The sequence below is a fragment of the Chiloscyllium punctatum genome, chromosome 50 (assembly GCF_047496795.1).
Source record: "Chiloscyllium punctatum isolate Juve2018m chromosome 50, sChiPun1.3, whole genome shotgun sequence".
NCBI lineage: Eukaryota > Metazoa > Chordata > Chondrichthyes > Orectolobiformes > Hemiscylliidae > Chiloscyllium > Chiloscyllium punctatum.
The window spans coordinates 30925160-30939492 of NC_092788.1; positions in this window are offsets into that span (position 1 = coordinate 30925160).

Genomic DNA, 14333 nt, shown 5'->3' on the forward strand with positions numbered 1-14333 from the left:
CGATTACATTAGATTAGATTAGATTAGATTAGATTAGATTAGAGTAGAGGTTCTTTCATTCCTTCACAGCCACAAACTAAACGCAATTAATGAACCCACCTGCAAACATTCATTCAATGGGGAACAGTGTAAGTCGTATTCCATTGAATCTAGCTTTTGCCATTCATTCAATGAAATAAACTGCACGCGTTCATGCACTGATAAAAACTGCATGCATTCATTCAATGAAACAGAGTGCACGTGTTAATTCAATGAGTAAAGCTTTTCTTTTTTATTCCCTTTCTCGAGCTTAGCACTTTCATTCAATGAAACCAAAAGCTTCATTGAATCATTGAGTCAAACTGCCATCATTGACTCAATGAATCAAACAGCATTAATGGATTCCATCGAACAAACGTAACTAATTTACTTCGTGAATCAAACTGCACACATTCATTCAATGAAATGCTTTGTATGTCTCAATTAAAAGAGTCGAGCTCCAGCCATTCATTCAATGCCACGAGCAAAACGCATTCATTCAATGGAGCATACTGCACTCATGATAGAGACTGCACGTCTTAAATCAATGAGTAGAGCTTCTCTCATTCATTCAATGGGTCAAGCTTAACGCTTTCATTCAAAGAAACAAACTGCATTCATTGAAACATTGCATCAAACAACAATCATTGATTCAACGAATCAAACCTTGTTTCAATGGAACAAACCTATCTCCCTTATTTAGTGAACCAAACTGCATATTCATTGTATATTCAATGAAAGAGGCTGCATTTGTCAATTCAATGAGTAGAGCTACTCTCATTCATTGAATGGCACTCGTTTCACGCATTGTCCCTGTCAAACTGCACACGTTTACTAGATGAACCAAACTGCCCGTCTTAATTCAATGAATAGAGCTTCTTTCATTCATTCAATGTGTCAAGCTCACTGCTTTCATTTAATGAAACAAACTGCATTGATTGAATCGTTGAATCAAACTAGAATCATTGATTCAATGAATCAAACCTTATTCCTTGTTTCATTCGAACAAACCTAACGCACTTATTTAGTGAATCCTACTACACTCATTCATTCAATGAAACAGACTGCACATGATCATTTAATGAAGGTACTCTTAACGCAATGATTCAACCAAACAAATTGCACACATTTAGTTCATGAAGCAAACTGCATTTGTCAATTCAATGAATACAGCTACTCATTCATTCAATGTCACAAGCTTCACACATTGTCTCAATCAATCTGCGCACATTCACTCCATGAACCAAACTGCACGTGTTTAATCAATGAGCAGAGCTTCTGTCATCAGTCAATGATGAACTTAACGCTTTCATTCAATGAAACAAACAGATTTCGTTGAATCATTGAATCAAATTCTAATGATGGATTCAATGTAGATTAGATTACATAAGATTAGATTACATTACAATAGATTACATTAGATTAGAATAGGTTGCATTAGAGTACATTACATTAGATTACTTTAGATTAGAGTAGATTACATTAGATTACATTACATTAGATTAGATTACATTAGATTAGATTAGTTTTAGATTAGATTAGATTACATTACATTTGATTACATTAGATTACATAACATTAGATTAGATTAGTATAGATTACATTAGGTTAGATTAGATTAGATTACATTCGATTAGATTAGATTACATTAGACTCGATTACATTAGATTAGATTAGATTAGATTAGAGTCGAGGATCTTTCATTCCTTCACAGCCACAAACTAAACGCAATTAATGAACCCACCTGCAAACATTCATTCAATGGGGAACAGTGTAAGTCGTATTCCAATGAATCTAGCTTTTGCCATTCATTCAATGAAATAAACTGCACGCGTTCATGCACTGATAAAAACTGCATGCATTCATTAAATGAAACAGAGTGCACGTGTTAATTCAATGAGTAAAGCTTTTCTTTTTTATTCCCTTTCTCGAGCTTAGCACTTTCATTCAATGAAACCAAAAGCTTCATTGAATCATTGAGTCAAACTGCCATCATTGACTCAATGAATCAAACAGCATTAATGGATTCCATCGAACAAACGTAACTAATTTACTTCGTGAATCAAACTGCACACATTCATTCAATGAAATGCTTTGTATGTCTCAATTAAAAGAGTCGAGCTCCAGCCATTCATTCAATGCCACGAGCAAAACGCATTCATTCAATGGAGCATACTGCACTCATGATAGAGACTGCACGTCTTAAATCAATGAGTAGAGCTTCTCTCATTCATTCAATGGGTCAAGTTTAACGCTTTCATTCAAAGAAACAAACTGCATTCATTGAAACATTGCATCAAACAACAATCATTGATTCAATGAATCAAACCTTGTTTCAATGGAACAAACTATCTCCCTTATTTAGTGAACCAAACTGCATATTCATTGCATATTCAATGAAAGAGGCTGCATTTGTCAATTCAATGAGTAGAGCTACTCTCATTCATTGAATGGCACTAGTTTCACGCATTGTCCCTGTCAAACTGCACACGTTTACTAGATGAACCAAACTGCCCGTCTTAATTCAATGAATAGAGCTTCTTTCATTCATTCAATGTGTCAAGCTCACTGCTTTCATTTAATGAAACAAACTGCATTGATTGAATCGTTGAATCAAACTAGAATCATTGATTCAATGAATCAAACCTTATTCCTTGTTTCATTCGAACAAACCTAACTCACTTATTTAGTGAATCCTACTACACTCATTCATTCAATGAAACAGACTGCACATGATCATTTAATGAAGGTACTCTTAACGCAATGATTCAACCAAACAAATTGCACACATTTAGTTCATGAAGCAAACTGCATTTGTCAATTCAATTAATACAGCTACTCATTCATTCAATGTCACAAGCTTCACACATTGTCTCAATCAAACTGCGCACATTCACTCCATGAACCTTACTGCACGTGTTTAATCAATGAGCAGAGCTTCTCTCATCAGTCAATGATGAACTTAACGCTTTCATTCAATGAAACAAACAGATTTCGTTGAATCATTGAATCAAATTCTAATGATGGATTCAATGTAGATTAGATTACATTAGATTAGATTACATTACAATAGATTACATTAGATTAGAATTGGTTGCATTAGATTACATTACATTAGATTACTTTAGATTAGAGTAGATTACATTAGATTACATTACATTAGATTAGATCAACTTAGATTAGATTAGATTAGATTAGATTACATCAGGTAAGTCTAGATTACATTACATTAGGTTACATTAGATTAGATTAGATTAGATTAGATTCGACTACATTTGATTAGATTATATTACAATAGATTACATTAGATTAGATTACATCAGATTAGATTAGATTACATTACATTACATTACATTTGATTACATTAGATTACATAACATTAGATTAGATTAGTATAGATTACATTAGGTTAGATTAGATTAGATTACATTCGATTAGATTAGATTACATTAGACTCGATTACATTAGATTAGATTAGATTAGATTAGATTAGAGTAGCGGTTCTTTCATTCCTTCACAGCCACAAACTAAACGCAATTAATGAACCCACCTGCAAACATTCATTCAATGGGGAACAGTGTAAGTCGTATTCCAATGAATCTAGCTTTTGCCATTCATTCAATGAAATAAACTGCACGCGTTCATGCACTGATAAAAACTGCATGCATTCATTCAATGAAACAGACTGCACATGATCATTTAATGAAGGTACTCTTAACGCAATGATTCAACCAAACAAATTGCACACATTTAGTTCATGAAGCAAACTGCATTTGTCAATTCAATGAATACAGCTACTCATTCATTCAATGTCACAAGCTTCACACGTTGTCTCAATCAAACTGCGCACATTCACTCCATGAACCTTACTGCACGTGTTTAATCAATGAGCAGAGCTTCTCTCATCAGTCAATGATGAACTTAACGCTTTCATTCAATGAAACAAACAGATTTCGTGAATCATTGAATCAAATTCTAATGATGGATTCAATGTAGATTAGATTACATTACAATAGATTACATTAGATTAAAATTGGTTGCATTAGATTACATTACATTAGATTACTTTAGATTAGAGTAGATTACATTAGATTACATTACATTAGATTAGATTACATTAGATTAGATTAGTTTTAGATTAGATTAGATTACATTACATTAGATTACATTACATTCGATTACATTACATTTGATTACATTAGATTACATTATATTAGATAACATTAGATTAGATTCGATTAGATTACATTAGATTAGTTTACAATATATTACATTTGATAGGATTACATTAGATTACATAACATTAGATTACATTACATTAGATTAGATTACATTAGATTACATTACATTTCATTAGATCATATTAGATTAGATTACATTAGATTAGATTAGATTAGATTACATTAGATTAGGTGAGATTACATTAGATTACATTAGATTAGAATAGATTATATTACATTCGATTACATTAGATTAGATCACGTTAGATTACATTACATTAGAATGGATTAGATTAGATTAGATTAGATTAGATTAGACTACATTTGATTAGATTATATTACAATAGATTACATTAGATTACATAACATTAGATTAGATTAGTATAGATTACATTAGGTTAGATTAGATTAGATTACATTAGATTAGATTAGATTACATTAGACTCGATTACATTAGATTAGATTAGATTAGATTAGAGTAGAGGTTCTTTCATTCCTTCACAGCCACAAACTAAACGCAATTAATGAACCCACCTGCAAACATTCATTCAATGGGGAACAGTGTAAGTCGTATTCCAATGAATCTAGCTTTTGCCATTCATTCAATGAAATAAACTGCACGCGTTCATGCACTGATAAAAACTGCATGCATTCATTAAATGAAACAGAGTGCACGTGTTAATTCAATGAGTAAAGCTTTTCTTTTTTATTCCCTTTCTCGAGCTTAGCACTTTCATTCAATGAAACCAAAAGCTTCATTGAATCATTGAGTCAAACTGCCATCATTGACTCAATGAATCAAACAGCATTAATGGATTCCATCGAACAAACGTAACTAATTTACTTCGTGAATCAAACTGCACACATTCATTCAATGAAATGCTTTGTATGTCTCAATTAAAAGAGTCGAGCTCCAGCCATTCATTCAATGCCACGAGCAAAACGCATTCATTCAATGGAGCATACTGCACTCATGATACAGACTGCACGTCTTAAATCAATGAGTAGAGCTTCTCTCATTCATTCAATGGGTCAAGCTTAACGCTTTCATTCAATGAAACAGACTGCACATGATCATTTAATGAAGGTACTCTTAACGCAATGATTCAACCAAACAAATTGCACACATTTAGTTCATGAAGCAAACTGCATTTGTCAATTCAATGAATACAGCTACTCATTCATTCAATGTCACAAGCTTCACACATTGTCTCAATCAATCTGCGCACATTCACTCCATGAACCAAACTGCACGTGTTTAATCAATGAGCAGAGCTTCTCTCATCAGTCAATGATGAACTTAACGCTTTCATTCAATGAAACAAACAGATTTCGTTGAATCATTGAATCAAATTCTAATGATGGATTCAATGTAGATTAGATTACATAAGATTAGATTACATTACAATAGATTACATTAGATTAGAATAGGTTGCATTAGAGTACATTACATTAGATTACTTTAGATTAGAGTAGATTACATTAGATTACATTACATTAGATTAGATTACATTAGATTAGATTAGTTTTAGATTAGATTAGATTACATTACATTAGATTACATTACATTTGATTAGATTACATTTGATTACATTAGATTACATTATATTAGATAACATTAGATTAGATTCGATTAGATTACATTAGATTAGTTTACAATATATTACATTTGATAGGATTACATTAGATTACATAACATTAGATTACATTACATTAGATTAGATTACATTAGATTACATTACATTTCATTAGATCATATTAGATTAGATTACATTAGATTAGATTAGGTTAGATTACATTAGATTACATTCGATTAGAATAGATTACATTTCATTAGATTACATTAGATTAGATCACATTAGATTAAAATACATTAGATTAGATTACATCAGGTTAGACTAGATTACATTACATTAGATTACATTAGATTAGATTAGATTAGACTACATTTGATTACATTAGATTACATTATATTAGATAACATTAGATTAGATCACATTAGATTTCATTACATTTCATGAGATCATATTAGATTAGATTACATTAGATTAGATTAGATTACATTAGATTAGATAACATTAGATTAGATCACATTAGATTACATTACATTTCATTAGATCATATTAGATTAGATTACATTAGATTAGATTAGATGAGATTAGATTACATTAGATTAGATTACATTAGATTAGATCACATTAGATTACATTACATTTCATTAGATCATATTAGATTAGATTACATTAGATTAGATTAGATTACATTAGATTAGATTAGATTACAATAGATTACATTACATTAGATTACATTAGATTAGATCACATTAGATTACATTACATTTCAATAGATCATATTAGATTCGATTACATTAGATTAGATTAGATTAGATTAGATTACATTAGATTAGATTAGATTACATTAGATTACATTAGATTAGATAACATTAGATTAGATTCGATTAGATTACATTAGATTAGTTTGCAATATATTACATTCGATAGGATGACATTAGATTAGATAACATTAGATTACATTACATTTCATTAGATCATATTAGATTAGATTACATTAGATTAGATTAGATTACATTAGATTACATTAGATTACATTAGATTAGATCACATTAGATTAGACTACATTTGATTACATTAGATTACATTATATTAGATAACATTAGATTAGATCACATTAGATTACATTACATTTCATGAGATCATATTAGATTAGATTTCATTAGATTAGATTAGATTACATTAGATTAGATTACATTAGATTAGATCACATTAGATTACATTACATTTCATTAGATCATATTAGATTAGATTACATTAGATTAGATTAGATTACATTAGATTAGATTAGATTACAATAGATTACATTACATTAGATTACATTAGATTAGATCACATTAGATTACATTACATTTCAATAGATCATATTAGATTCGATTACATTAGATTAGATTAGATTAGATTAGATTACATTAGATTAGATTAGATTACATTAGATTACATTAGATTAGATAACATTAGATTAGATTCGATTAGATTACATTAGATTAGTTTGCAATATATTACATTCGATAGGATGACATTAGATTAGATAACATTAGATTACATTACATTTCATTAGATCATATTAGATTAGATTACATTAGATTAGATTAGATTACATTAGATTAGATCACATTAGATTAGATTACATTTGATTACATTAGATTACATTACATTAGATTACATTAGATTAGATCACATTAGATTAGATTAGATTAGATTAGATTAGATTACATCAGGTTAGACTAGATTACCTTACATTCGATTACATTACATTAGAATTACATTATATTTGATTACATTACATTTGATTACATTATATTAGATAACATTAGATTAGATTCGATTAGATTACATTAGATTAGTTTACAATATATTACATTTGATAGGATTACATTAGATTAGATAACATTAGATTACATTACATTTCATTAGATCATATTAGATTAGATTACATTAGATTAGATTAGATTAGTTTAGATGACATTAGATTAGATTAGATTACATTAGATTACATTAGATTAAATTAGATTACATTACATTAGATTACATTAGATTAGATCACATTAGATTAGATTAGATTAAATTAGATTAGATTACATCAGGTTAGACTACATTACATTACATTAGATTACATTACATTAGATTAGATTACATTAGATTAGATTAGACTACATTTGATTAGATTATAATACAATAGATTACATTAGATTAGATTACATCAGATTAGATTAGATTAGATTACATTACATTACATTTGATTACATTAGATTACATAACATTAGATTAGATTAGTATAGATTACATTAGGTTAGATTAGATTAGATTACATTAGATTAGATTAGATTACATTAGACTCGATTACATTAGATTAGATTAGATTAGATTAGATTAGAGTAGAGGTTCTTTCATTCCTTCACAGCCACAAACTAAACGCAATTAATGAACCCACCTGCAAACATTCATTCAATGGGGAACAGTGTAAGTCGTATTCCAATGAATCTAGCTTTTGCCATTCATTCAATGAAATAAACTGCACGCGTTCATGCACTGATAAAAACTGCATGCATTCATTAAATGAAACAGAGTGCACGTGTTAATTCAATGAGTAAAGCTTTTCTTTTTTATTCCCTTTCTCGAGCTTAGCACTTTCATTCAATGAAACCAAAAGCTTCATTGAATCATTGAGTCAAACTGCCATCATTGACTCAATGAATCAAACAGCATTAATGGATTCCATCGAACAAACGTAACTAATTTACTTCGTGAATCAAACTGCACACATTCATTCAATGAAATGCTTTGTATGTCTCAATTAAAAGAGTCGAGCTCCAGCCATTCATTCAATGCCACGAGCAAAACGCATTCATTCAATGGAGCATACTGCACTCATGATACAGACTGCACGTCTTAAATCAATGAGTAGAGCTTCTCTCATTCATTCAATGGGTCAAGCTTAACGCTTTCATTCAAAGAAACAAACTGCATTCATTGAAACATTGCATCAAACAACAATCATTGATTCAATGAATCAAACCTTGTTTCAATGGAACAAACCTATCTCCCTTATTTAGTGAACCAAACTGCATATTCATTGCATATTCAATGAAAGAGGAATATTCATTTGTCAATTCAATGAGTAGAGCTACTCTCATTCATTGAATGGCACTAGTTTCACGCATTGTCCCTGTCAAACTGCACACGTTTACTAGATGAACCAAACTGCCCGTCTTAATTCAATGAATAGAGCTTCTTTCATTCATTCAATGTGTCAAGCTCACTGCTTTCATTTAATGAAACAAACTGCATTGATTGAATCGTTGAATCAAACTAGAATCATTGATTCAATTAATCAAACCTTATGCCTTGTTTCATTCGAACAAACCTAACTCACTTATTTAGTGAATCCTACTACACTCATTCATTCAATGAAACAGACTGCACATGATCATTTAATGAAGGTACTCTTAACGCAATGATTCAAGCAAACAAATTGCACACATTTAGTTCATGAAGCAAACTGCATTTGTCAATTCAATGAATACAGCTACTCATTCATTCAATGTCACAAGCTTCACACATTATGTCAATCAAACTGCGCACATTCACTCCATGAACCTTACTTCACGTGTTTAATCAATGAGCAGAGCTTCTCTCATCAGGCAATGATGAACTTAACGCTTTCATTCAATGAAAAAAACAGATTTCGTTGAATCATTGAATCAAATTCTAATGATGGATTCAATGTAGATTAGATTACATTAGATTAGATTACATTACAATAGATTACATTAGTTTAGAATTGGTTGCATTAGATTACATTACATTAGATTACTTTAGATTAGAGTAGATTACATTAGATTACATTACAATAGATTAGATTAAATTAGATTAGATTAGTTTTAGATTAGATTAGATTACAATACATTAGATTACATTACATTTGATTACATTAGATTACATTATATTAGATAACATTAGATTAGATTCGATTAGATTACATTAGATTAGTTTACAATATATTACATTTGATAGGATTACATTAGATTACATAACATTAGATTACATTACATTAGATTAGATTACATTAGATTACATTACATTTCATTAGATCATATTAGATTAGATTACAGTAGATTAGATTAGATTAGATTACATTAGATTAGGTTAGATTACATTAGATTACATTAGATTAGAACAGATTACATTAAATTAGATTACATTAGATTAGATCACATTAGAGTAAAATACATTGGATTAGATTAGATTAGATTACATCAGGTTAGACAATATTTCATTACATTAGATTACATTAGATTAGATTAGATTAGATTAGATTAAACTACATTTGATTAGATTATATTACAATAGATTACATTAGATTAGATTACATCAGATTAGATTAGATTAGATTAGATTACATTACATTTGATTACATTAGATTACATAACATTAGATTAGATTAGTATAGATTACATTAGGTTAGATTAGATTAGATTACATTAGATTAGATTAGATTACATTAGACTCGATTACATTAGATTAGATTAGATTAGATTAGAGTAGAGGATCTTTCATTCCTTCACAGCCACAAACTTTTCGCAATTAATGAACCCACCTGCAAACATTCATTCAATGGGGAACAGTGTAAGTCGCATTCCAATGAATCTAGCTTTTGCCATTCATTCAATGAAATAAACTGCACGCGTTCATGCACTGATAAAAACTGCATGCATTCATTAAATGAAACAGAGTGCACGTGTTAATTCAATGAGTAAAGCTTTTCTTTTTTATTCCCTTTCTCGAGCTCAGCACTTTCATTCAATGAAACCAAAAGCTTCATTGAATCATTGAGTCAAACTGCCATCATTGACTCAATGAATCAAACAGCATTCATGGATTCCATCGAACAAACGTAACTAATTTACTTCGTGAATCAAACTGCACACATTCATTCAATGAAATGCTTTGTATGTCTCAATTAAAAGAGTCGAGCTCCAGCCATTCATTCAATGCCACGAGCAAAACGCATTCATTCAATGGAGCATACTGCACTCATGATACAGACTGCACGTCTTAAATCAATGAGTAGAGCTTCTCTCATTCATTCAATGGGTCAAGCTTAACTCTTTCATTCAAAGAAACAAACTGCATTCATTGAAACATTGCATCAAACAACAATCATTGATTCAATGAATCAAACCTTGTTTCAATGGAACAAACCTATCTCCCTTATTTAGTGAACCAAACTGCATATTCATTGCATATTCAATGAAAGAGGCTGCATTTGTCAATTCAATGAGTAGAGCTACTCTCATTCATTGAATGGCACTAGTTTCACGCATTGTCCCTGTCAAACTGCACACGTTTACTAGATGAACCAAACTGCCCGTCTTAATTCAATGAATAGAGCTTCTTTCATTCATTCAATGTGTCAAGCTCACTGCTTTCATTTAATGAAACAAACTGCATGGATTGAATCGTTGAATCAAACTAGAATCATTGATTCAATTAATCAAACCATATTCCTTGTTTCATTCAAACAAACCTAATTCACTTATTTAGTGAATCCTACTACACTCATTCATTCAATGAAACAGACTGCACATGATAATTTAATGAAGGTACTCTTAACGCAATGATTCAACCAAACAAATTGCACACATTTAGTTCATGAAGCAAACTGCATTTGTCAATTCAATGAATACAGCTACTCATTCATTCAATGTCACAAGCTTCACACATTGTCTCAATCAAACTGCGCACATTCACTCCATGAACCAAACTGCACGTGTTTAATCAATGAGCAGAGCTTCTCTCATCAGTCAATGATGAACTTAACGCTTTCATTCAATGAAACAAACAGATTTCGTTGAATCATTGAATCAAATTCTAATGATGGATTCAATGTAGATTAGATTACATTAGATTAGATTACATTACAATTGATTACATTAGATTAGAGTAGATTACATTACATTAGATTAGATTACATTAGATTAGATTAGTTTTAGATTAGATTAGATTAGATTACATTAGATTACATTACATTTGATTAGATTACATTTGATTACATTAGATTACATTATATTAGACAACATTAGATTAGATTCGATTAGATTACATTAGATTAGTTTACAATATATTACATTTGATAGGATTACATTAGATTACATAAGATTAGATTACATTACATTAGATTAGATTACATTAGATTACATTACATTTCATTAGATCATATTAGATTAGATTACATTAGATTAGATTAGGTTAGATTACATTAGATTACATTCGATTAGAATAGATTACATTACATTTGATTACATTAGATTAGATCACATTAGATTAAAATACATTAGATTAGATTACATCAGGTTAGACTAGATTACATTACATTAGATTACATTACATTAGATTAGATTAGACTACATTTGATTACATTAGATTACATTATATTAGATAACATTAGATTAGATCACATTAGATTACATTACATTTCATGAGATCATATTAGATTAGATTACATTAGATTAGATTAGATTACATTAGATTAGATTAGATTACAATAGATTACATTACATTAGATTACATTAGATTAGATCACATTAGATTACATTACATTTCATTAGATCATATTAGATTCGATTACATTAGATTAGATTAGATTAGATTACATTAGATTAGATTAGATTACATTAGATTACATTAGATTAGATAACATTAGATTAGATTCGATTAGATTACATTAGATTAGTTTACAATATATTACATTCGATAGGATGACATTAGATTAGATAACATTAGATTACATTACATTTCATTAGATCATATTAGATTAGATTACATTAGATTAGATTAGATTACATTAGATTACTTTAGGTTACATTAGATTAGATCACATTAGATTAGATTACATTTGATTACATTAGATTACATTACATTAGATTACATTAGATTAGATCACATTAGATTAGATTAGATTAGATTACATCAGTTTCGACTGGATTACCTTACATTAGATTACATTACATTAGAATTACATTACATTTGATTACATTACATTTGATTACATTAGATTAGATAACATTAGATTAGATTCGATTAGATTACATTAGATTAGTTTACAATATATTACATTTGATAGGATTACATTAGATTAGATAACATTAGATTACATTACATTTCATTAGATCATATTAGATTAGATTACATTAGATTAGATTAGATTAGTTTAGATTACATTAGATTAGATTAGATTACATTAGATTACATTAGATTAAATTAGATTACATTACATTAGATTACATTACATTAGATTAGATTACATTAGATTAGATTAGACTACATTTGATTAGATTATAATACAATAGATTACATTAGATTAGATTACATCAGATTAGATTCGATTAGATTACATTACATTACATTTGATTACATTAGATTACATAACATTAGATTAGATTAGTATAGATTACATTAGGTTAGATTAGATTAGATTACATTAGATTAGATTAGATTACATTAGACTCGATTAGATTAGATTAGATTAGATTAGATTAGAGTAGAGTAGAGGTTCTTTCATTCCTTCACAGCCACAAACTAAACGCAATTAATCAACCCACCTGCAAACATTCATTCAATGGGGAACAGTGTAAGTCGTATTCCAATGAATCTAGCTTTTGCCATTCATTCAATGAAATAAACTGCACGCGTTCATGCACTGATAAAAACTGCATGCATTCATTAAATGAAACAGAGTGCACGTGTTAATTCAATGAGTAAAGCTTTTCTTTTTTTATTCCCTTTCTCGAGCTTAGCACTTTCATTCAATGAAACCAAAAGCTTCATTGAATCATTGAGTCAAACTGCCATCATTGACTCAATGAATCAAACAGCATTAATGGATTCCATCGAACAAACGTAACTAATTTACTTCGTGAATCAAACTGCACACATTCATTCAATGAAATGCTTTGTATGTCTCAATTAAAAGAGTCGAGCTCCAGCCATTCATTCAATGCTACGAGCAAAACGCATTCATTCAATGGAGCATACTGCACTCATAATACAGACTGCACGTCTTAAATCAAAGAGTAGAGCTTCTCTCATTCATTCAATGGGTCAAGCTTAACTCTTTCATTCAAAGAAACAAACTGCATTCATTGAAACATTGCATCAAACAACAATCATTGATTCAATGAATCAAACCTTGTTTCAATGGAACAAACCTATCTCCCTTATTTAGTTAACCAAACTGCATATTCATTGCATATTCAATGAAAGAGGCTGCATTTGTCAATTCAATGAGTAGAGCTACTCTCATTCATTGAATGGCACTAGTTTCACGCATTGTCCCTGTCAAACTGCACACGTTTACTAGATGAACCAAACTGCCCGTCTTAATTCAATGAATAGAGCTTCTTTCATTCATTCAATGTGTCAAGCTCACTGCTTTCATTTAATGAAACAAACTGCATTGATTGAATCGTTGAATCAAACTAGAATCATTGATTCAATGAATCAAACCTTATTCCTTGTTTCA